We start from the raw sequence: 22,146 nt of genomic DNA, 5'->3' as shown, positions 1-22,146 counted from the left end.
CCAACAAATAGCTCTGTACTGTCAATAGGCTGATCTATGACCATCCTTTCTGTGGACCCTACAAAAAGACAGCAGGTTTCAGAAGAATGAGGAAGAAGGTCAGGCTCTAAACCTACGTTTCACTCAGACTAGGTGTTTTTGAGTACGGTCCAGAAATGTCAGAAGAAAGGTAACCTACAAGATCACAGCATCTTAATTAGCAAGTCTGTCACATTTTGACAGAGAAAACTATCTGCTACTACTAGTGCAAAGATTCAGAGCTTTGCATGACCCACAGAGCCAAAGAAAGCAAAGATAAGTTACATTAAAGATTTTAAACTGAATGTAAAAGAATAACACTTCACATCAGACATATTCCATGGACTGCCATTCTGAAGTAAATCCAGCAACTCGTTGGAAATCAGCGGGTTACTCCTTGTTTAACTGAAAGAAAAGTTTTGCCTGATGCTCTTAACAGTTGTAGCGGAACACAGACATCTGGGTCCAATTCCCCACTGATAGGAGCCCTTAGTTACCACAACTGTAAAATACCTATTTCACTAGAAAGTTAAAAAGCCTGCATGAAGTGCTTTTTTGTGCTGACAAATGCCATTACAATGAAGTATCACCTACACTCAAGTCTAGCCAATTCCCTTTGTTTCCAATTTTCACACACACCAAAGACTTAAGCAAAACAAGTCAGTAATGTGACAATGGAAGATAAATGTGTAATGCATGAACACCAGAGGAAAAGAGTTAGAAAGCAATTGCAAGTACAACGAATAGGTCCGTTCCAGAATGGGAATAATTAGCCCTTTAATTAAACTTATCTTGCTGCTAGACAAGAGCAATACTCAGCAACACCTGGCCTGGAATGTTCCTGTCTCTGCAGGCAGCAGATGGAGCACACAGACATGATCCACCTCCCTCCTACCAGGTCCACAGTTGCCTGTGCCAGCAATTAAGGTCTGGGACAGTGTCTGAATTATTGTGAACACTGCCAGATATTTCCTTGTCTGATTTGTTTTCGGTCGGTGAAGCAGGTCTTTTCTTGCTACTGATAAGTCTCCTCTTCCTTCCCCTTCTTTCTGCCATTCTGAGACACACTCCTCTTTTCATCCTTGGCAACACAGATATAAACTCGGATTTTGCAGCAACTTGCATGCAAGTATTTCTTCAGCAGGACATTGCTGGAACAAACCTACCCAAGTGGCAGCCAGTGCAGTCCTGAAGATGTTAACCTCCAAGTTAACTGCTTCTTTGACCCTTTGATACACTGATGGGGAAATCATTCAGATGTCAGGCCTTGGGGGTCCTTTTCATGTCCCTCATGAAATCATTACAATTAATGACAGAAACAGGGCAGCTAAAAGCCGGTCTGCTTCTGTGACCTTCCTCCAACAGCAGCCAGCCTGGGAAAAACAATAAGTAGGAGCAAGTCAAGCAACCTTAGCAAGATACATAACAACATATTTAGTATCTAGTGATAACATTATTTCCAGGTATCAGGATATCGGAACCCAGGCAAACTTCCATCTCCCATTACTGCATGGCAAATAGCTCCTTAATGTAACCATATGCCATATGAAAAACTATCATCTTTTGTTTATATTAAATTTGCAACCTGATAAATCATTATGATGTTTTTCATTTTCTCTTGTGAGAAACACAATGATCAATTGCTCCCTACTTGTTTTCTCCTGGCAGCTCAGACTTTTATTCACTTCTATCACAGCAGGGATTCCTTTTCCAAGCTGAAGAATCCAAAGTTCACATCTCCATACAGTGTGACTAATTATTTTGTATTTTTACGTCACCTTTATTTCCCTTTGCTCTACCTTTTCTATTCCCAACGTGTATTTGAGATAAGAGGACAAAAACATCATGGTCTATTCAAACTGTATGCACACCAAAGATTTCTACTTTGAGTTAATAAGAAAGACATTTCTGTGAAAATGCTTCCCAGATCTCTTTCCAGAATAGCAATATCTTGTTCACAGCCCATGACCAAGCATACAAAGATAGGATTTATTTCCCCCATTTCCTTTCCTTTGCACTTAACAACTTAAAATTTTAGCCATCTCTTCATCACCCACACTCAGTGTCCACAAGTTTCCCAATTCTTTGCCTGTGTAATGCAGCAGTTAATCTTAGCACCTTCTCAGCCCTCTTGCTTGGAGCTGGCAGTGCCAGCCGCTGACAAAACAGCTTTCACAAAACAAAACTCACACTGAGTCAAAAACAGAAGGTCACATTTTAACTGAAAATTTCATGCAATGTTTTAATTTCATTGACTCAGAGTTCACTGAGGGAGAAGCTCAGCAAACTGTAGAGCACAATGAATTTTAACCTAAAACCACTCAAAATTTATGCCGTTGCTTCCCTTGTACCAGGCAAAACCAATGCATGTTTTTCCCCCTAAGACATGCAGCTTGGAAAGGCTTCCTGGTTGGTTTGCAGCAAAAACGTGCATGAATAATCCATCCAATAGATCCAATTTTAATGAGTAATGTTCTTTATCTGAGCATTTAGTCAAGAACCAAATAAAAGATTCATCCAACACTCTTAGTATAATAGTTTTGCCTATCCCACATATATACAGCATCCATAACAGTGGGACTTAAGATTAAATGGCACAAGGAAAGCACTTTCTGTGATAGTACCATCAGCACACAGGAGACTCTTAAAGTCCTGAAAAGCCAAAACCTACTGTTCTTAAAATCTAGGTTGCAAAACCAATGAGAAGAAAAAAAGTTCTGTAAGGATAAGAATAGAGACACTGGGAAATGTAAGGCTCACACTAAGGCATTAGAGCTGGTTGAATAATAATAAAACTAGACTCATTAATATGTTCACAAATAAGCATGCCAGATTTCTGGGGTGACATTAATCATGGCTTGCAATTATTCTCTTGAAAAATCAGCATGAGAAAACGAAACACGATGTTTCATCCATTTTAGTACACTTTCATTCCGTGAAAATTCATACCAGAATTTAGTGACTATTATTCTCCTGTTAGGAAAGGTTCTCTCATCCTATGCAGCAACATTGATTTGGAGCCTATTAGAACTAACCAAAAGAGAAAAAAAAATAGTTTTCTTAGGTAAGCTCATCCAATTGCAAGAAAAAAAAGGCATTTTAATAAATTAGAATACTTACCAGTAGACGGAACAAAGCGACTGAATTTCTAACTGATTCTTCACAGGAAGCATTTTATTTAGAGCACTACATATTTTTCAAGCGTGAGACAATCATTGACCATAAACAAGAGTGTAATGGCTAATAAAGTGATCTATAAGTCAACTGTGTCCATTTGTTAGAATATTCTGGTTTGTTATATCCATTGTTTAAAAGGAGGAGGAGACAGATAAAATAAAAGTAGAGAAAGGCTCTGCACGCAAACCAGCAGCTGGAGGGAGGTGGCTGATTTTCATACTGAACTAAATTCACCATTTTGTTACTGTGATGGAGATATTTGCAGTTAACATTTGTGCATCAGCAGCTGCTAATATTGCACCCCAAAGCCCAAAAACCCCAATATTTTCAACTCTCCAACACAAGCATCTGCAAACACCGTGTAGTTGGGAACAGAAGCTGTTAGGCTTTAAGAGAGAAATGTATTTTTTTAAGAATTAGCCAAAGGTGACTTTATTCACAACAAAAAAGGGGGCAAAAACTCAAAACCTACATCTTTCTTCCAAGTATTTCTGACAGTATCCTTGAATCATGATCCCTGTCAGTGGTGTATGACCAACGTTCCTCAGGGCACAAAAGGAGAGCCAGCTCCATATTCATATTATATCCAAAATTCCAGTTGTGCTTCTGGATAGTCAGGAGACAAAAGCTGATACTGATCACCAAGCAATACGGAGACCATGGGGTGGAGGTAAGCAGACGGTCCTATCTGAGAAAAGGACACAGCCCTCACAAAAGCATCTGTTGGATCATGGATCCATTTGCAGTTCAGACCTCGCCTCCAGCCCCATTCCCCTTGCAGTGATGCAGACATGCCATGAGAACAGCTGTGCCTAAAGTACAACCAAGGAGCAAAAGAGTGGATGAACAAACATGGAGCTGATGTGAATATGAGCACATCTCTGGTTTAAGCAAAAGGTCGTATTTGAGAGCAACGACTGGTTTGCCCAAATCCCAGTGGTGAAATGAGGACTTGTTTCCACTCTATGCCACATCTCCCTTCCTCTGGCTGCAAGAGCCTGCAGCAGAACCCAGCAGCCCAAGGAGATACTCTGCCCGTAGCATCCACAGTCTGGGCACAATTAGAAACACAAATTAACCATTACGTCCTTTATTAATCTACTCTAATTTTTATGATGTGAAAACACCTAATTCCACTGCTTTGGCTACTGGCCTCAAACATAACAAGTTACATGGGACTTGTCTCATCAAAGTATCATCATGTCTAAATAGAGAATCTGTCTGAACCACAGTGAAAATGAGTAATGATCACAATTATGGGCCGTATAACAGTCCAATAAAATCTAATTAAAATGATCCACATCCCATCTGCCAACAGCACATAAGCAACACCAGCCATGGGGGGGGACAAGGGGGGAAGTAAATAACACTGTCTTCTTTTTTAAAATACCAAATATTTCAAGATGAAAAAGCTATGTATATTTTATCACCAGCGCCAAACTGTGCTGCCACAGAATTTCTGTGATGACTTAGAGCAATTCCTTGCCCTAAAATTATGAGATATTTGGGGACTGCTCCTTGAGAGAGCATCCCATGAAGAAGTTCTTAAAAACAAACTTTTCAGCAAGTCTGTGCAGTTTGAGTCCCCAGGCATCTTTTCAATCAAATTTAAGCACTGAGAATCCTGGCTTTCAGTAGATCTTAACGACATAAGTACATCTGTACCAGAAATGACTTTGGGGCACCATTCCACTGGTTGTTCTATTCTCAGGACAGCAGGCAAATAAAAATAGCATCATGTCTTACTTTCTATACTTAGTGCATCTCCAAATTTGGAACCTTCCTGGGCTTTCTACAGCCGGTAATAAATACAGTTCAAGTGACTTTCCACCTCTCTTTCTCAGGCATCTGTTCTCTGTTTTGTGTCTGTGAAGCTAATACTATGCTTTCTGATTATACAAACTATGAGGTTACCAATAAGTTGTCAATAGGCAAAACTGTATCACCTTACTACCCAAGAGCAGAAAACATTTAGACTAACAACATGTTCCACTTATCTTCCTACATGTTTAAGGGGACCAAGAACCAAAAGAGAAAGTACTGAAGTCTAGGGAAAAAAAGGGTGCTGAAGTCAGATTTAGGATGGAAGCTAAAATAAGTTTTCTCACTCAGAGGTGCTATGAAGTGCACTACGAAGACATGACTGGAGAGAAACCAAGGTGAGAGTAAACAGGGAGCAAGTTGGAGAACAGGAAGGTGTGCTTCAGCGCACTTGAGATGTCTTCAGGAATGGGGAAGATTACACTCAAAGCAGCACTCAGAGTTTGAATAGTTTTACGTATAGTAAAGAGAAGTGAAGTAAAGGTAGAGGCAGCCTATCCCAAACTGCATGCAGCAAAAGCTCACGGTATGTTTCAGCACATTTGTCTGACTGTAGCTTAAGCTTTGTTACAAGAAACCAACCAGATTTGGATCCAGTTTCTGTCTAGAACCCACTTTGCAACAGACCTAGGGAATAGCAGCATATGTGCACTGCTTTAGCTGAGCTATTCACCAATGCCAAAAGTTAGGATCACTCTCTTAATACTTAGTTTAATTGCATTTGTGTTCTGTAACCAGTAGTTGGATGGATGAAAATTTCTCCTTTTCTCCATAGTGCGGCTGTTCTTTACAGTTGGCTTAGGCCTTCCAGAGTAGATGGTTCCTGGTGATTTGATCTGCACAGTTGACCTGTTGCTGATACCAGCATTCATCCAAGCATGGATAACAGTCTGCAGCATTGGTTCCTTGAAATTAAACCACTCTGAGCGGTTCTTTCTGCACTTACAAAAACAGATGTACAGAAATAGGTGTGATTCAGTCTAGAAGCTGTGGGACCATTCCTTAGTTCAGTGGGAAGTCAGCTTTCACTCCAATGCTGGTGTTTTCATTCAGAAGAAATGTTCCTTGTTACCATAATATCTTCCTAAATGCATCTTGCAGCCTCATCCTGTTATCACTGATTTGAGAACCTCAGCCCTGGCGAGCTCCCTGACTGCTTGCTCCCAGGCTGTCTCTCCCCCAGGAGCACACGTGCTGTTGCCCATCCTCTGTTCTTCCTTCACCTCAACCACAACTACACTCTGTGTGCTATGTCCAAAAATATTGCTTTTATACTTGAAGTTAAGAATGTTATCTCTTGAAATTTTATTCAACAATCAATTTGTATATACAATCTTATGAATATTTCTATGACAAGATACCAAAGCCATCCAAAATTTTAAGTTTCCTGAAGAGGAAAGTATCCAAAATGAAAATGAATTTTCTTCTAGCTGAATACCCCAAAGATGGAGTCTATTTTGGCATGATCTACTATTAGTCTCCATCCATCTGCAAAATGTTTCTGTCACAGCTGCCCCGCTACTGCAGACTTTTAGCACCTTACTGCTTATTTATGATATAGGTATGATCCATTTACATACTTTCAGGCCAAGCTGAAGTAGTGCAATTTTCTTTTAAAGGATGCAGAAGGCTTCACAGCTTTGCTTTTACTGTGCTTGCTCAAATCTCTATAACCCCTGACTGACAAAGAAGTTCAGGAATGCAGAGACACAACAGTGGTCTCCAGCATAAGTGTTTTGATAAAATGAAAGAGGGAAAATACATATTATACACATCACCTCTGGGAAACAGTAATCACAAAAGTTATTAAACATTCTGTCAAAGGCTCTGCAGACTCCTTTTCTCTTTTGGTTTTGTTAGCAATAAAGGCAGGTTGCTAATATTTGTCACTTTCAAATTCATAATTTACTACTCAAAAGGCAGCAAAAATACATTATATTTTCATAAAAGGCTATGAAGTTGTCCAATTTTCCAGAGCTGCAGGAGGACTGAAATGCTGTACGGTGGCACAGGTCCTTTCATGCATTATGAATACGGCAATTTTACAATTCAAAGCAACAGTTCTCACCTTTCCCACTGCCTGGCACCGTTTGGCAATGCTTTAGGAGATGCTGCATCTTTCAGGATCAACAAATGCACACCCCTTATGAAGGCAAAGGGACTGATGAGAGACTGATGGAGGCACTCAAAATGCTGTTACTTGTTTGAGGATGGAATCTGGTGCTTTTGCCCAAGAATCTCCTCTAGTAGGAATAGTAGTACTTCAGTGGTATAAAAAATTGTGTTGGAAATCACCAGGATCCAAGTTTTCACTGCTAACTCTGAGTAAGTAGTCTTCAGCAGGGGCAGGTGAATTTTAGAAACTCTTTTGGTATATATTGGTGGCATAGATGTACAGGTTTTGGCTACCCTAACTTCCACGGCCACAGCATATATTTTCAAGTTGCTCCATGAGTTACCACACCTTACAGATTAACATAATATTTTTGGATCTCCCCATTATAACATGCTTTCATTGTTTTCTGGTGAGGACATTCCTTTTGGCTTGGTCTCATGAAGCCTCTGGTGTAAAATTAGGAGTTGCATTCACAATACAACTCTTTCTGGAGCTAGAATCCAGAACTCACCAGGCACCCCATTGCCATGAAATTTGAAGCAACTTAATATCCTTCAGATCTACACACAGTATATGCTTAAAACAAGCTGAAAAGGATCACCAGTTTGCCTACTGTCTGTGATCAAGCTTCAGCCTTTTCCAGTTCTTGAAACAAAATCTTGCATCTGCACACTCACTGAAGCCAGCTTTGCCTGACACATCAGAGCAGAGAGCAGAATTTCATTTTTTCCAAGCTCAATATAGACATAGAGCACAGTTTCTTACTATGCAGTTAACTCGGATTGGCTTGAGAAAGGTTTATTTAAATTCTTTTAGGGAAATTGGAACCCATAGACACTGAGTTTGCTATCCATATACATTCCAAGAGACATGCCAAGCCTCATCACATCCTGCAAAAAAAGCTCCCATTTGAAAATTAAAGACAGGTTCTGAAAGCTCTCCCTTCCTGAAGCGCTGATTTTGCTACATAGTTAATTCTGCAAGATTTGAAATTTTACTCTCTGCTTTAATGTCCTTCTTTTCCTAAAGCCTTGAAAATGTCCACTGACAACCATTTGTGACGCTCTTTTTCACTATAAATTAAATCTTATCCCCTGTTTTCTCCACTCCCATTTTGAGAGAGCTTATTTCCAAAACTATATTTCGTTAAAACCAAAGAAACCTGCAGTAATTCTAGATCTTAAGTCTGCTCAGTAGAAATATTTATTGATGAAAAAGTTCACTGTAAATGGGTCCACCTATAGAGAACGACAGCAAGCAAACAGCAAACACAGAATGGGCCATATGACAAACATGCATAATGGGAGGGAAAGAAGAAGGGGCTGTAAACAAAAATCTGCACATGAAGGTCCCCACAGTGCCACATAGAGAGGGCAGTGAATCCTTCTATGGCCAGAACTACAGGGGGGCTACAACCACATGAAAAGGATTGGAAAGACCAAGCAGGCAAGGGAGAAGGAAGGTTTATTATATCAAATGAGATTCAATACTAACACAGCTCACTGCTATAGATCCTGAATCCAATATCCTACATGAGACGGATAATGATATAGTCAGTGGGAGGTCCTTCCAAGAAGGGGAAATCTGCAGTTATATTCTTATATAAATATTTTTTATCCCTTTCTATCTTGAGCCTTTGCAGAAGAGATGGGACGTTTGTCTCATCTCTGCTTTTATCACACACACACAAGAGACCAAAGCCAGAAATCTACATGAAAGTGGTATTCTATCAGGAGTGTGAGAATCCAGCTAGGAAGAGGAAGCAATGGAGTTTCCTCAGTCATACTGACTTCCAAATTAATTCAGGTACTAAATAAGTATTCAGGTGTGAAGGGCCAAATTCCCAGCTTGTGCAAATGAAAGCTAAAATAACTGAAGTCAAATTAATTCCACTAATTTACACCTAAATCCCTGATTTATTTCTGACCCATCCACAATGACATTACAGACTGTCTCCACATATTCATATGTACCTTTGCATAGGAATAACAAATTCCCATTTTGTAACAATCAGGACAGCAGAGAGAAGATATCCTCAGGTCCTAATGAGCAATGTTAAGATTACATCTGGAATTTTGATAGATATTAAAACAGGGTCCTTTGTGTACATTCCCATGCAGTTTCCATGTTGGCTCACTGCCACTTTGCAGAAAGCAAAAGCAAAGTAAGATGGCATTGCTCTGATCATCAGCATGAGCTCAGCAACAGAAAGGCTCCAGTACTTCCCAGCACGGATTCAGAAGTACAGTAAATATGACTCAAACAGTGGTTTACAAGTAGTTTCCAGGACAAGTGGATACATGTGTATGTATTACACATCAGTGGTTGGACTAGATGATCGTGGTGGTCTTTTCCAACTTTAAAAATTCTATGATACATTAGGAGCTAACTTAGCTGTGTTCTTTTTACTGTATAAAAATAACCAGCTCTAATAGCTAAGTCACATAATACAAAAAAGAAATTACTCATTAAAAAAAAAAAAGATGAACTTTATCATAATAAAGAAGAATGTCCCCATAAGTTGACCTGTAGCCAGAAGCAAATTGAAACCCTTCCTTTTGATCAGTGCACGCTTGTTTTTAGTACAACATACTAATGTTGGTTTTACATTTGGCATTCCCAAAAAGCTGCATTGGGGTTGCTACTGCAGTAAGTTCTGTCAGCACAAACATGTCTGTCCAATGGCACATCAGTACAAACAGGACTTCTAGCCGCTGCTTTATGGGACTCTGCAGACACCATTGTGTGCAGAGCATAAATATTTATATGTGACGTGTTTGTGAATGCGTGTGCATATTCAGGACCAGCCAGACCTAGTTAATCAGCTAGTTTGAAAACTTCATTGCTTTCAGATAAAAAAGAAAATTGTATTAACATATCAATAGTATATACATGCTGAGAGAGTGATTACCCCTCACATCTTCCGGATATCCAAGCACCCAGACCCAGCTCCATTAAGGCCCTATCTTAGATATTCTGTCTCGGCATCTCTCATTTCTCTCCCACTCTTTCTTCAGACTTTCTTCTCTCTTATCTGCCATTCCTCTTTACCCTCTTCCATCCGTCTCATTTCTCCCCTTCCACTTCCCTTGTTCACCCATCTTTCCCTTCCATCATTCATCACTCCCTTGTCCTCCTTTCCCTTCCCCCTTCCCCTCCCGCTTTCCCTCTCCCATTCTGTTTCTCTCAGCCTCTCTTTGCTTGAAGTTTCCACCTTGTGGTTGTGTACTGCTGACTTCACATTTGCTGTGGTGTGAACTTCACATCTGTGAGTGGATGACAGGAAAGATTAATAACCCCGCGCTCCCCTTCTCCTTGACTGTGGGCCTATCTAATGAATAAATATATAAATAAATAACAGAGCTTAAAATCACTTAAATAGAGACCCAGAGCCTGGGAGAAAACAGCATTTTGCTGAATCTAGACTTTAAAATAAAAATAAAAACAGCACAAAAAAACCCTGCAACCTCTAATGATCTTTAGTTTACATACTCTGCATTTTTTTTTTTTTTTCTGAAATACTTTATAGGGGAAAAAAGAAAAGTTAGAGGCAATGGAACGAGCCCTTCCTCCTGAGCCAATTAAAGGAAGAGTGGTTTAAAGGCAATGATATGGAAGATGTAGGAGAAGTGTGGTAAGTCATCCAGATGCCCTGCAAAACGCCGAGCTGTCACACATGGCAGCAGCACAAGAGCCATCAGTAATGATGCACACTGCCACAGTGCTGGAACAAGGCCTTGTTCATGGTCAGCTTCTCCACACAGGACAGAAACTGCCTTTGGCTCCAGACCTGTTCACACCACACACAGCAATTTGTCCACATAGGTGTTTCGCTTCATGGTTTAGGTTTCGCTACTTTAGGGTCAATTTCTCATTTGTAAGTTGATCATTTGACTAGTTAAGTCTTATTTTTTAAGACCTCTTTTAAGCCAGAGGTGGGCAGAGGGAGGAGCTCGGCCTGCAGCAACTCTTCAGAAAGGTTGGAGAGAACAGAGCGAAGTTTTGCACCTAACCCTTCCGACTTCATCCCTCACTCCTCTTCCAGGGTACAGAAGATCTTCTGAGGGAAGGGGAATCCCACCAGAGGTTGATGTGGGAGGTGTTTTGCAGCTGCAAGGCATGGGAGCAACCAGCCAGCCTCTTTGCATCCACATCCTGCCCCAGCCCACAGGCAGCCCGCAGTGCTGCTGAGGCTGAGCTCTGGCTGCCCCCAGAGAAGCAGCAGCAGCTTTCTCCATCCCAGTATACCTCCAACTTTAATTCCTCTCTCAAGAGTTTTTACTCACACACAACCTGTCTTTTTTCTAAGTGAAGAAAATACCCCATTCTCCCTATTTTTAAGTATTACTCACTTTAAGTTTCACTTTTCATAAATGAAGAATAATCAAGGAAGGCCTTCTAGTTGAATGCTACACAACCTCTCTTGGAAAAAACCCATCTCATCACCTGCTGCCCCCAGCCCCAGGCACAGAATCACCAAGGTTGGAAAAGACCTCCAAGATCATCCAGTCCAACTTCCCACCTAGCACCAATGTTTCCCCACTACACCATGTCCCTCAGTACAACACGTCCACATTTCCCAAACACCTCCAGAGACAGTGACTCAACCCCCTCCCTGAGCAGCCCATATCAGCACCTGACTGCTTTTCTGGAGAATGATTTTTTCCAAATATCCAACTTGAATAGACTGGGGGAATCCCCACATCAGCACCTCTTGAATATGTTGTGGTTTTGTTTTTTTTTTTCCACAAGAGTGGGGGAAGGAGAACAGAGGTAGGAACCGTCATGTTTATATATGGCCTCAAGAAACAAAAAGCCACTGCTTGAAAGTCCTAACACAGCTATAATTCAGCCTCTACTTCTCACAAGCACGCACCCCGTGTTTGCAGCATTACTGCTTCCTGACTCCCATGGAGATAGACCTGGGCTTGGGGAGCTGAGATCTGGGTTACCTTTCAATAGACACCACATCAGCCACTACCATCACACCCCATATCTATTGCAGCAGGCAAATCTTGTCATTCAAGCACCACCTGCATTACTGCAATAAAGGCGGTTATCTTTAACAGATAGCTTCTTAGCTGGAATGATAACAATAATAACAGCCCATGTGACAAAAATAAGCCAACCTACCTTGTTTAACTGTGTTGAGGAGGTCAACCAGGTCCATAACCTGTAGCCTTCCAAAAATCAAAGCACAGAGAAATGGACACAGGGCACATCCCTGCCGACACCTGGGGGCTCTCACTCGTGCAGATTTACCTGCTAAGTTCCCTACAGTCTGCTGGGAAAACCCTTAGAGAAAAGACAGATATCCTGTCATCTTTTCATAAATATGCATGCATCGCACACATTATTTAAATGCTACTTTTAAAATTACTGTTGTTAATGAAGAAAAATACTGGGCCTAATCCTGCAGTTTTCCTTTAGTAACACACGCACAGCCAAGCCCTGCAGGATCAGGCTCCATGCTCTTCATTTCAAAATTCTATTCCTGTCTTCTAATTTTAAAATAAAGCAATTTTTCCCCCTTGAAATTTTGCAATTTATATGAATAATAAACTGCTCCAAAATGATAGTGACCTTCAGGTTTTAAATTTGAAAAGAATTCTAGATGGGAGAAGTAAATGCAGTGTAAATAACCACTGGGTAATTAAATTTATTTTTAAAAAGCATCAAAGTTCAGAAGAAAGAGAATAACAAAGAATCTCTCCTGCAGACATGCACAAAGGCTGTGTCTGTATAATTAGTTATCTAGCAGTAACCAAAGTCTTTTTTATACGGATTGATTATTTTTGAGATTGCTTCTTGCAAATCTGAAAAAGAAATGCTTTTTGTGCAGTGTTCAAACATGAAGATGCCTTTGGTAACACTACAGGCTGAGGATCCCAAATAGATATTTAATTTAGATTGAGCAGGACACTCATGCCACAGCAAACAAATCAGTTTATTAATGAAAGTCTTTTCATTGATGTTTGATGGCTATAATATCTATGGAATTGCTGTTAATCCTAAATAAATGCGTTTAATAATCAATTGATAATTGTTTATCATGCAATAATTGTCCTACTAGATCAGAATTAAATGCCTATTAGGATATGTTAAGTTAAAGTGTAACTAAGACTTTTAAAGAAGAGTATAATTAATAATTCTCTTGCTTCTTGAAAAGGAGTAACAAATTAATTGTCAAAATATTGTAATGTGTGTTGTGAAACCCCATAAACGAAGACTTTGAATTGTTAAGTACAAAGAAGGAATAAATGTTCCTAAGAGCAGATTAAAAATTCTACATTATAATTATTACATTTAGTAGATTTTCTCTTGCTGGATTTTAATAAAGTCTTTTTTTTTTTTTTTTTTTTTTTAATCAGACTATTTGATGCTTCAGAGAAGAAGAGAAGAAGGGAGATGGTAATTCCCTCAGTTACTTGCAGAATCGCTGCTCTCAGTCGAGTGGATTTTTCCTTCCGAAGGCAGTTCTGTACTACTGAAAATTCCAAAGTTTTTTTCCTTCTGATTCCTTATAAAAGCAGGTTTGCTTTCAAAAGAAAAAAAAAAAAAATTAGTTAACTCATTGGCTTTAATTGCAAACACATCCCTTCCTATAAGCACAGCGCTCGATCGAAAGCCAGCAATAAACACGTGAAGGCATCCATCAGTTTCATGCCTCCGCTGCCCCTTTTTTTAATTGTTATTTTTTCCCCCTGAAGTTGCAGAACGCCGCTGTTCCCATCCTGAGGGCTGAGCCGGGCTGTGCTGCTTTCAGGCAGCGCGGGGCCATGTGCTGCAGGGAGCAGAGCCGGCACAGCCGTGCGGGAACGCGGGAGCAGATGCAGAGCCATGAGATGGCCCCGCAGCAGCTGGGGGACACAGCGGTGAGTTGGGGCTGGGAGAGCAGAGCTCCTGCCTTCCATTCTTAATGCTTGTCAGTCATTAGGACTGTCTGAGCACCCCTAGCGTGAAGTGAAGCTGTTTTGGAGATGAACTTGTGTATCACCAAAGACACGCTGGGTTCCTGCATTGCCCCTGGTGCGTGCGGCCACGGTGCTGGCAATGGGGCATAGGGAAAGGACGAGGCAGGGCAGCTCGTTTTGACCTGACAATAGTTGTGCTTTATAGAGGAACCAAAAAGTTGAAGGAAAATGATGCCTTTTTTTATTTGCTGCTGCTCAGGAAGCTGCAGCCTCGTCCACTCCTGACAGTTCCCTCTGTGAGCCACGTTTAGATCCTAACATTGCTCTTTTCCTGAACACTTCAAAACAGAAGAAAAAATTAAGAAAAGGAATTTGGTGCATTTGCAGGTCCTTTCAGGCAGCTGTTGGGTTACAGAAAGAAATAATGCCCACCAGTAAGCGCCCAGTAAAAAAACAAAATAATAACCAAATCTTCACTTAGCTTAGAAAGCCAAACTGAAACAAGCACGGCTCTTTTTTTCCCCTCACTGTTTGTGAGGACTTCTAGCACAGGCATCTCCTGGCACGGATTTTTTAGGACCCACCAGTTTGGGTCAGACTGAGCTGAGAACACAAGATTTCAGTTTGCACTTTTGTCTCCAGGATAGAAAGCACCAGGTGACCTCTGCCAGCCCAGTGAAACGGGGCTGAAACGTGCAGGAAAAGGATCAGTCTTGGAGCAGCCGGCACATAACGAATGGAGAGGCACATACAAACAGCAGCCTGTTCTAACAGCTTGCAAATAGAAAAATTTCTACGAGCAAACCGTTCAGCTCTACCTCAGGCCAGATTTACCTTCTACTGGAGCAATTGCAGCTCCCTGTAAAGTTGAAGGCAGTTCCAGCATCAGGCTCGTTGCTGAGCTCATCACCGGAGACCCACTGCTCCGGGAGCCTCTGCAGAGCGGTTCAGGTTTCTAATAAAAATGTGAACTTCCACAAACGAGAAATGTACATTTTTGTTAACCAACATTGCACACCCGGGCCCAGAAGCATTTCATAAAGCCATCATAAAATGTTCGCTTGCATGGGGTAAGTAATTAGCAAGCCATACACCGGGAGGCTGTCAGCTACCACAATCTCATTGTCCTCTCTGCGTGCAAAAAATACATTTCTTGCCACTTGAAGCTGCATGCAGGCACATTGCTTACAGCCCAACTGCAGCAAGTTGGATGAACCCCCGTGTCCATGCCATACAGTCACAATTAAGCACTCACACCCTGCCATAGCACAGTCAGCCTGCACAGCTCCGGGGCAGGCAGCACCTCGCAGGAGAGCGCACATCCTTCAAGGAGGGGAAGCAGAGATGAGAGAAGGAGGAAAAACTCTGATTTCCCACAGCAGAATATTGAATTTTTCGTTTTGTAATAGATAGATAATTTAGGATTTTAAATGCTGTTGTTTAATTGGAGAATCTACTTTTTTTTTTCTATTGCACCTTGGTTTATATTTTCTCAGCTAAGTGTTCATTGATCAGCACGGATGAGGAGTGCTCCAAAACATCATTTATTTCCCCATGCATAGGAGAAGGCTGGGGCTCAATATCTGCATACAGACCTGGTGAGGGCTGAGCTTCCCCATGCAGTCAGGTGTCATTTAGAAGAATTACACGGTGAGCACCGTCCCTGGGATTGCAGCCTCCCAGGAGATGGAGAAACATTCCTGTTACTGTTGTAAAGATAAAAATAAAAGTTCCAATCTTAAAAAAGCAGAAGTAAATACCTCTGGCTAGCATCTGTAAATTCCACTTTACAATTACGATGTCAAGAATGTTTACCATTTTAAAATGAAGGTAAAAAAAAATTAAACGGAGTGAAAAATTAATAAAAACTGTAATTTCAAGGTCTCCAGACAGCTTTTTACCCGTGAATGCAGGCAGGTTCTCCCCGCAGCCTCAGAGCTCCATCGTGTGGCCCTGCTGCTCTGAGGCAGGCAAAAGAGTTAGAAATAAAAGTCATTTTGTTATTAAATCACTCTCAAATGCAATTCCATTTGCTGGCATCCCATGCAGAAGCAAGGCAGAGAAGAAAAACGGCCAACAAACTGTTTTTCGCTCTATTTTTCTGTGCAATGTCATCTCCTTTTTGCTTAAGGAAAAACTCTCTACTTTTTCCTAACCCGCAGCCCATTGCAAGACCATTGCCAACAGCAGGACCTAAATTAAATAAATCTGTGGTCTGTATGAGAAAGCTGCTGGGCTGAGGAGAGGGGAGCCCAAAAACATGCATGGAAGCCACTTTGGGGCTGTTCACCGCGATTGCTTCGCTTTGCACAAGCACTCTCCTTAATTCTGAAAGCAAAAGGATATTTGGGCCATTCCTGGGTTCTGCAGTCCTCATCTGCTTCTGTTATTTACTATTTTGCAGCCTTTACAGCATGCCATGGAGTGTTTCTGTCTGCCAGCCATGGGGACAGCCTGCCTTGTCTCACCCCCAGGCTGTCCCATCTGCAGCACAGGTGGCCGTGCACTGCTGCCATGGGAAGCTCCAAGTGAATGTGGAGATGCTGAGGGGAAAACAGAGGAGTGACCAAAGAGAAATAAAAATTAAGAAGGCCCAACTCGTCCATCTGATAGAGAAAGCTTCCAACTCTGCCATCAATGGGGCTGTTTCACTATCATGACCTGCAGTTACACTTGGAGTTTACTCAGATTTGGGTAACACAAACAAGACTATTACCACAGACTTTTGTAATATGGATTTGGTTTTTGTTTTCCTAAACCAAGAACAAAGAAATCCCAACTTAATTGTTACTTTCCTACTCTGAAACAAGATCCTCCTTACGCAGTATTGATCTGTTTCCAACAGGATGCCATGCTCAAAATCCAGATCTGCACTCTGCATTCAGTGCCAGCAAGGGGTGTCCCTGAAGGTACAGTTTTGGAGGCTCATAAAATTTTTGAGCCTCATTAACTTAAGCCAAGAAAAAAAAAAGAAAAAAAAAAAGTGAATTCTGTTAGAAATATCTCCATAACATAACAAAAGAGGTGGCACTGGGCCTTTCGTGCTTTCGTGTCAAAACATCACCCATGGAAAACCAAATGACCCCCACCATCACTCAGCCCCAAGCCATCAGCACAGCCCCAAGGACAGCTGAGCAGAAGCAGGCAAACATCCCTGCTGTCCTTGGGAGGGCTGAAGGTTGTCCTAAGGGGAACAGCTGGGTCACCCACAGCTAAAAATAATCAGCATTTTCCTACATACGATAGAGATCTTAGGGAACACATAGTCAAGTCAAGGGAAGGGCTAATGGGCATTTCTCCTCGTCCATTTATCTTCTGTTACTAGGTCATGCAACCTTTACTCACGCTGGCACAGGGCTTTGCTTCTTCAGGGCTTCCACTGGGACTGTTGTCACTCTCCTGGATTAAAATATATATTTATATGAAAAGGAGGGAGCAATAGAACTTTGGGGTGCGACTCCAGAGATGGTAGAGGACATCCACAGAAAGCCCAGGCCACATCACCAACAGCTCAGAGTCCTCCATTAAAGATACAAGACAAGGAAAGGGAGAGTGCAGTGTAGATAGAAAGGAAAAGGGAGCTCTCAAAGTGGTGGGTGTTCTAAGGGAACGCTTCAGAGCTCCAAGGGAGAGGAGTGGAGGCAAATTTCAGGTAAATATGCACACAGGTATGGATTTGTATCTCTCTTCTTCCTGCATTCATTTGTACAGTGGACTGTGTATTTCAAAATACTTTCCATTAAAAACAAAACAAAACAAGAAAAGAACAACAACCAAAGAAAAGCAGGAGGATACAGGAGTTGACTGACATCTTATTTCTCTGTGTTTGCATTTTTTTGCCATGCAGGGCATAATCTGGTTCTTAGGGAGTTAATGCACCTGCCATTCCGGTGCTGACAAGCAGTTTTTCAGCGGAACATGGAATTTTATTTATTTATTTATCTAAGGAGCCCTGAAGATTGCACTCAGGAGACTCCTCGAGTACTGCCAATAACGCACAGGTACCAACACATGTACATTTTTTGACTGCACTATGATTGATGGTGCTTATTTGTGGCTTGCTGCCTAAACCTCTCTTTTTCCTTTGCTTTGTATCTGTCTCCCTTACTAGGGCTTTTCTGTGTATGGTGTTTTTTTTTAAATAATAAAGACACTTTAGCTATTCGGGCTGGAGGGGGAGAAGCAGGGGAGGAATGATTTATCTGGTGCTTCTGTTGTCTTTGAGCTGCTCTGCTCTGCAGAGACTTTCAGAACAGTGGGCGGTTGTGGGGGAAACAGAGATGTCCTGGCAGGAGGGCTTTGGGCAGAGGAACCAGAGCTGGGGGCACGGCCTGGCCAAACACGCACTTTGTCCCTCTTCCTCCCCCCCCAGGGCTGGGGGACAAAGACCCCCTTGCTGTTGGACTTCTTCCACCTCCAAAGTCAGGGGATCTAGGCAAAATCAGCCCTTGTTTCCCTGCTCCTTCCCTGCACCTCCTTGAAGTGGTGAGTCTGGGGATGAGAAGCCCATGGAGAAGACAAACCAGCAGAAGCCTTTGAAATCCCCCTAGAGCAGACACTTGGATCTGTGAAAGGTGGACGGGCAACCGTTCAACAACTGAGCCCTAATATTTCTGAGGCTTACAGCAAACATGGGGACCATGGAGCTGGGTGCTGCTTCTCCTTCAGTCCCACAGCTGTCCAACTGTTCCACCACCCTTCCCAAGCCCCTCCGCAGCTGCTCAGCACACTGGCGAGAGGCAGGTGGGTGTTTTCCATTGCCTTGCATGCAGGTTAACAACCTACTTCTCTTTCAAAGCAAGAAAATTGATCTGATGAGTGCTAAGGCATGAAGTGCCTGGCTCGGTGCCGCAGGGACCAGCTGCACAACCGGATCAGAAGAGACAAACACCTTGTCCGTGTTGCAGCTGAACCCTGAGCAGCTGCCCTCTCCATGCAGGATGGAGTAAAACTGCAGAGCAGAGCTAAAGGGAAAAGGTGGAAGAGAGATGATTTCCTACTTCATCAGCTTTAAAGGGACAATGGGACTTCAGGACAGAAATTCAGGCACAGGCAGAGGGAAGGAAGGACACAACTGAGCATGTCACTGCAAAGAATTGAGGACCTGTACCTTTATAATATCATGCCCAAGCAAAGGAAAACTGCAACAGATGGAGTAGAACCACTGACATGCTATATAAGGCCAGGAAAGATGAAAACTTCTTTCCAGACTTTTGCAGGTCAGGAACAACTCCAGGGCTAGTGCTATGCCTTTAAAGCTGGCTGGTGAACAAGCAAAACACCACACTGCCTATCACACAAACCTAACCAGAAGCATGAAACATGCATATAAAGTTCTCATTGTCCTTTCTTGGCCTTGTGCTCCATCCACCTGTTCCCAAAAGAGATTAGACAACAGCCAGAGTCTCCAGAGCCCTTTCCCAGCTCAGCAGCCCACTGGGAGCTCATTAAGCCCCACAGAAGATCTGGCCATCCTCCCTTGAAGAGGTTTTGAATTCCCAGGGGGATAAGTTATTGCCCAGTGCCCCAGGCCACCTATAGCAATGCTGCTGTTCTGGTAGGGGTCCTGCACACAAATCCCTCCTGTATTTTCTCAGGATGCTTCCCATGCAGATGGCCTCTCCATATCCACCCAGTGCATGGGTGTCCTGTGGGTAAGGCAACACCTTGGCTCTGCATCTAAGAGCAGCAGGTGCAGGGCCAGATTCAGCCCTGCTGCTATGCCAGGGACTGTGCCTGGACATGCTAGTCAGACTTACCCAAAAATCAGCAGTTACCTGCACTGGGTAGCTGCAAAATGGTCAAACAGTACCATCTGCAGGGAGGAGGAAAAGCTGCACAAGGTGCCTGGCAGCCAGGAAAGCTGCGACTTCAGCTGGAGTGGGTTCTCACTGCCCAATTGCCAGCTGGCGTTGCTCACATGAGAACAGGTTAAAGAGAAAAGCTTCCTTTTTTTCATTAAATAACAAGTGGCAAAGCAATCTTTAAAACTTGCTAAAACAACCCAAGTACCAGAAACACAGAGAGACACAAGCAGAGTGCACTGCACGCTGCTCCTAGGACCATGCAGAGGACCCAGCACACTCATGGGAGATACAGTTTGCACAGTAGGTGAGGGCATAGCTGTGCAGGGTTTCAGGGGAAGAAGATTAGAGACAGACAGACTCACAGACCAGGAACATGAGACCAAACATCTGGCTCCCCAGCTGACTGCAAGTGAGGGACTTGCAAGTGACTGCAAGTGAGTTTTCAGAAGCACTCAGATGTCACCTGGGTGATTGGGTCACCTGGGCTGTACACTGGCAGCAAAGGACTCCTGGGTTGGTTTGGTACCTAGTGACAAATTTTCTGATAAAAGACACCTCCTAGGTAGAGAACGTAATATGAACACGGCCATAGCAAGGCTAGTTCATTGCAAATGATGAGATTTATCCCATTAAATAAAACACTTTAGAACCCTGATTGAAAGGCATTTGTAAACTGCACACCTTAAGATGTTGCAACATCATCAAGGTGTGCAGGGAGGTGCCCACAACTCCCCCCAGAAATGAATCTCTTGCTCACCTGGTTTATTTCCTTCCAAGAAGCAGCAGAAAGCAAGCAGAGCCAAACCTGTCACCAGTCACATCAGCTCACCCAGAGCCTCAGCAGGGCTCACTGGGACCCATCAGTAGCTGCCAGTAACCTTCAGAGAGCACACAGCACAGAAATCCCACTGATGGGACACAGAGATGTCAGTGTGACCCCCACCTTCCTTCTAAGCCCACAGACACTACCTGCTCTGTGCAACACATGTATGTGATTTGAAAAAGCTTATTCCAGGGGGAAAGCTGTGTTTTGTCAGATTTACAGTATGTTATCAAAAACAATCATCTCTAATTAGTATTTGAATAGCAAAAACATTTACTGAGTTAAAAGCTAAGGCCCAGGGAGATCAGGTTGTCTATCCCAGCACTACCTGGGATGGGACCCAGTGTGATGCAGCACACTGAGAAATGTCTCCAGCAGTAATAGGGAGACAGCCCTGCAGCAGCTCTCTGTCGAGTCCTTTAATCATAAACACGTGTTTTCTTTCGTCCTGCTGATTTAAGCTGCACATTTACCTAGCAGGGACACACTGCCCTGCAGTCCTCCATAGCCTCAAGTCCTGACCTCAGTGGGTCTGTGGTCCAGGCTGTGTGTAGGTAGAGAGCAACCAGTCTGTGAGCTAATGGGAGAGCCAGAGCCCACACCGCTCCTCTTCCAGGGGAACCTGCTAAGGAGAAAAAGGACACTCATGCTTCATTTGAAGAGGTGAGCAGAAATAGGACCAGGTACAGCAGTGATGCCCCACCAGCAAAGCATTGTTTAGGAATTGGGCAATTCAGGAAAAAGGGATGTATTTCTTAAGCTGTTAATTTGTGGTGCTTCCCCTAAAACCACCACCATAATAATCCTAAATAGCTGCAGCCACAGCATTTATTGCACATTATGGCATTCGAGAAAGTGCTGACAGGGACAGCTGACAACTGCTCTGCGATGTAATTCACACCATAACATCAGCTCCCAGGCTCCTGGATTTCTCATTGAAAAATGATATGATGCTTTTTTGGAAATTCACTGCCATTTTACTGATATAGAGCCTTGCACCAAATAATGAGGCCCCCACCAAATCAGCTAAAATAAAATCAAATAAAGGTCTGTTTCAACTCCTCCACTCACAGTGTTAGAAGTGAGTTAACTCTACATCTATAGGAAATATGTTGTTGTTTGGTTGGTTGTTTTTTTCTACCATCTACCTCTCCCCACCCGAGTAACTCTCTCTCTATGCAACACTGCCTGCTCGCTCTCTCATTTCTGTCCTGAACATTTGTTCAGCTCAAACTTATCCCAAGCCTTAGCAAACAAAGACTCTAACTCCCAGCAAAGTCTTTTTTGTTTCTTTCATTACATAAAATGCATCTGCAGGTGAGAGTCTACCAGAGATTCACCTCTTTACTTAATAGATAAACTGAGATGTTCTTTACATAACATAGTTTATCTAGTCTACAGTCTCTTTGAATCAGAGACCATTCAGTTGCAAAATACAACCCTTATTGTTGGTTTAAGTTTCAGAGCAGC

The 22,146-nt window shown here is 42.5% G+C and overlaps 1 long non-coding RNA gene across 1 annotated transcript in view; it reads right to left on the bottom strand.

Annotated features, from left to right (window-relative positions):
• Positions 1-456: 456 nt before the first annotated feature.
• Positions 457-22,146, bottom strand: part of LOC109370742 (uncharacterized) — a 28,849-nt gene continuing 7,159 nt past the window's right edge. Inside the window, exons 4-7 of the long non-coding RNA XR_014887744.1 lie at positions 15,642-21,301; positions 13,561-13,670; positions 12,266-12,427; positions 457-1,391 (exon numbers count right to left, since the gene is read on the bottom strand). This is a non-coding gene — a long non-coding RNA (uncharacterized LOC109370742). The remainder of the gene's footprint in view (positions 1,392-12,265; positions 12,428-13,560; positions 13,671-15,641; positions 21,302-22,146) is intronic.

This window comes from Meleagris gallopavo, chromosome 22, assembly GCF_905368555.1.
Source record: "Meleagris gallopavo chromosome 22, MGAL_WU_HG_1.1, whole genome shotgun sequence".
In the NCBI taxonomy this organism is placed as follows: domain Eukaryota; kingdom Metazoa; phylum Chordata; class Aves; order Galliformes; family Phasianidae; genus Meleagris; species Meleagris gallopavo.
The sequence above is the reverse complement of the archived record's forward strand: the minus strand, read 5'-3'. Positions and strand labels throughout refer to the sequence as shown.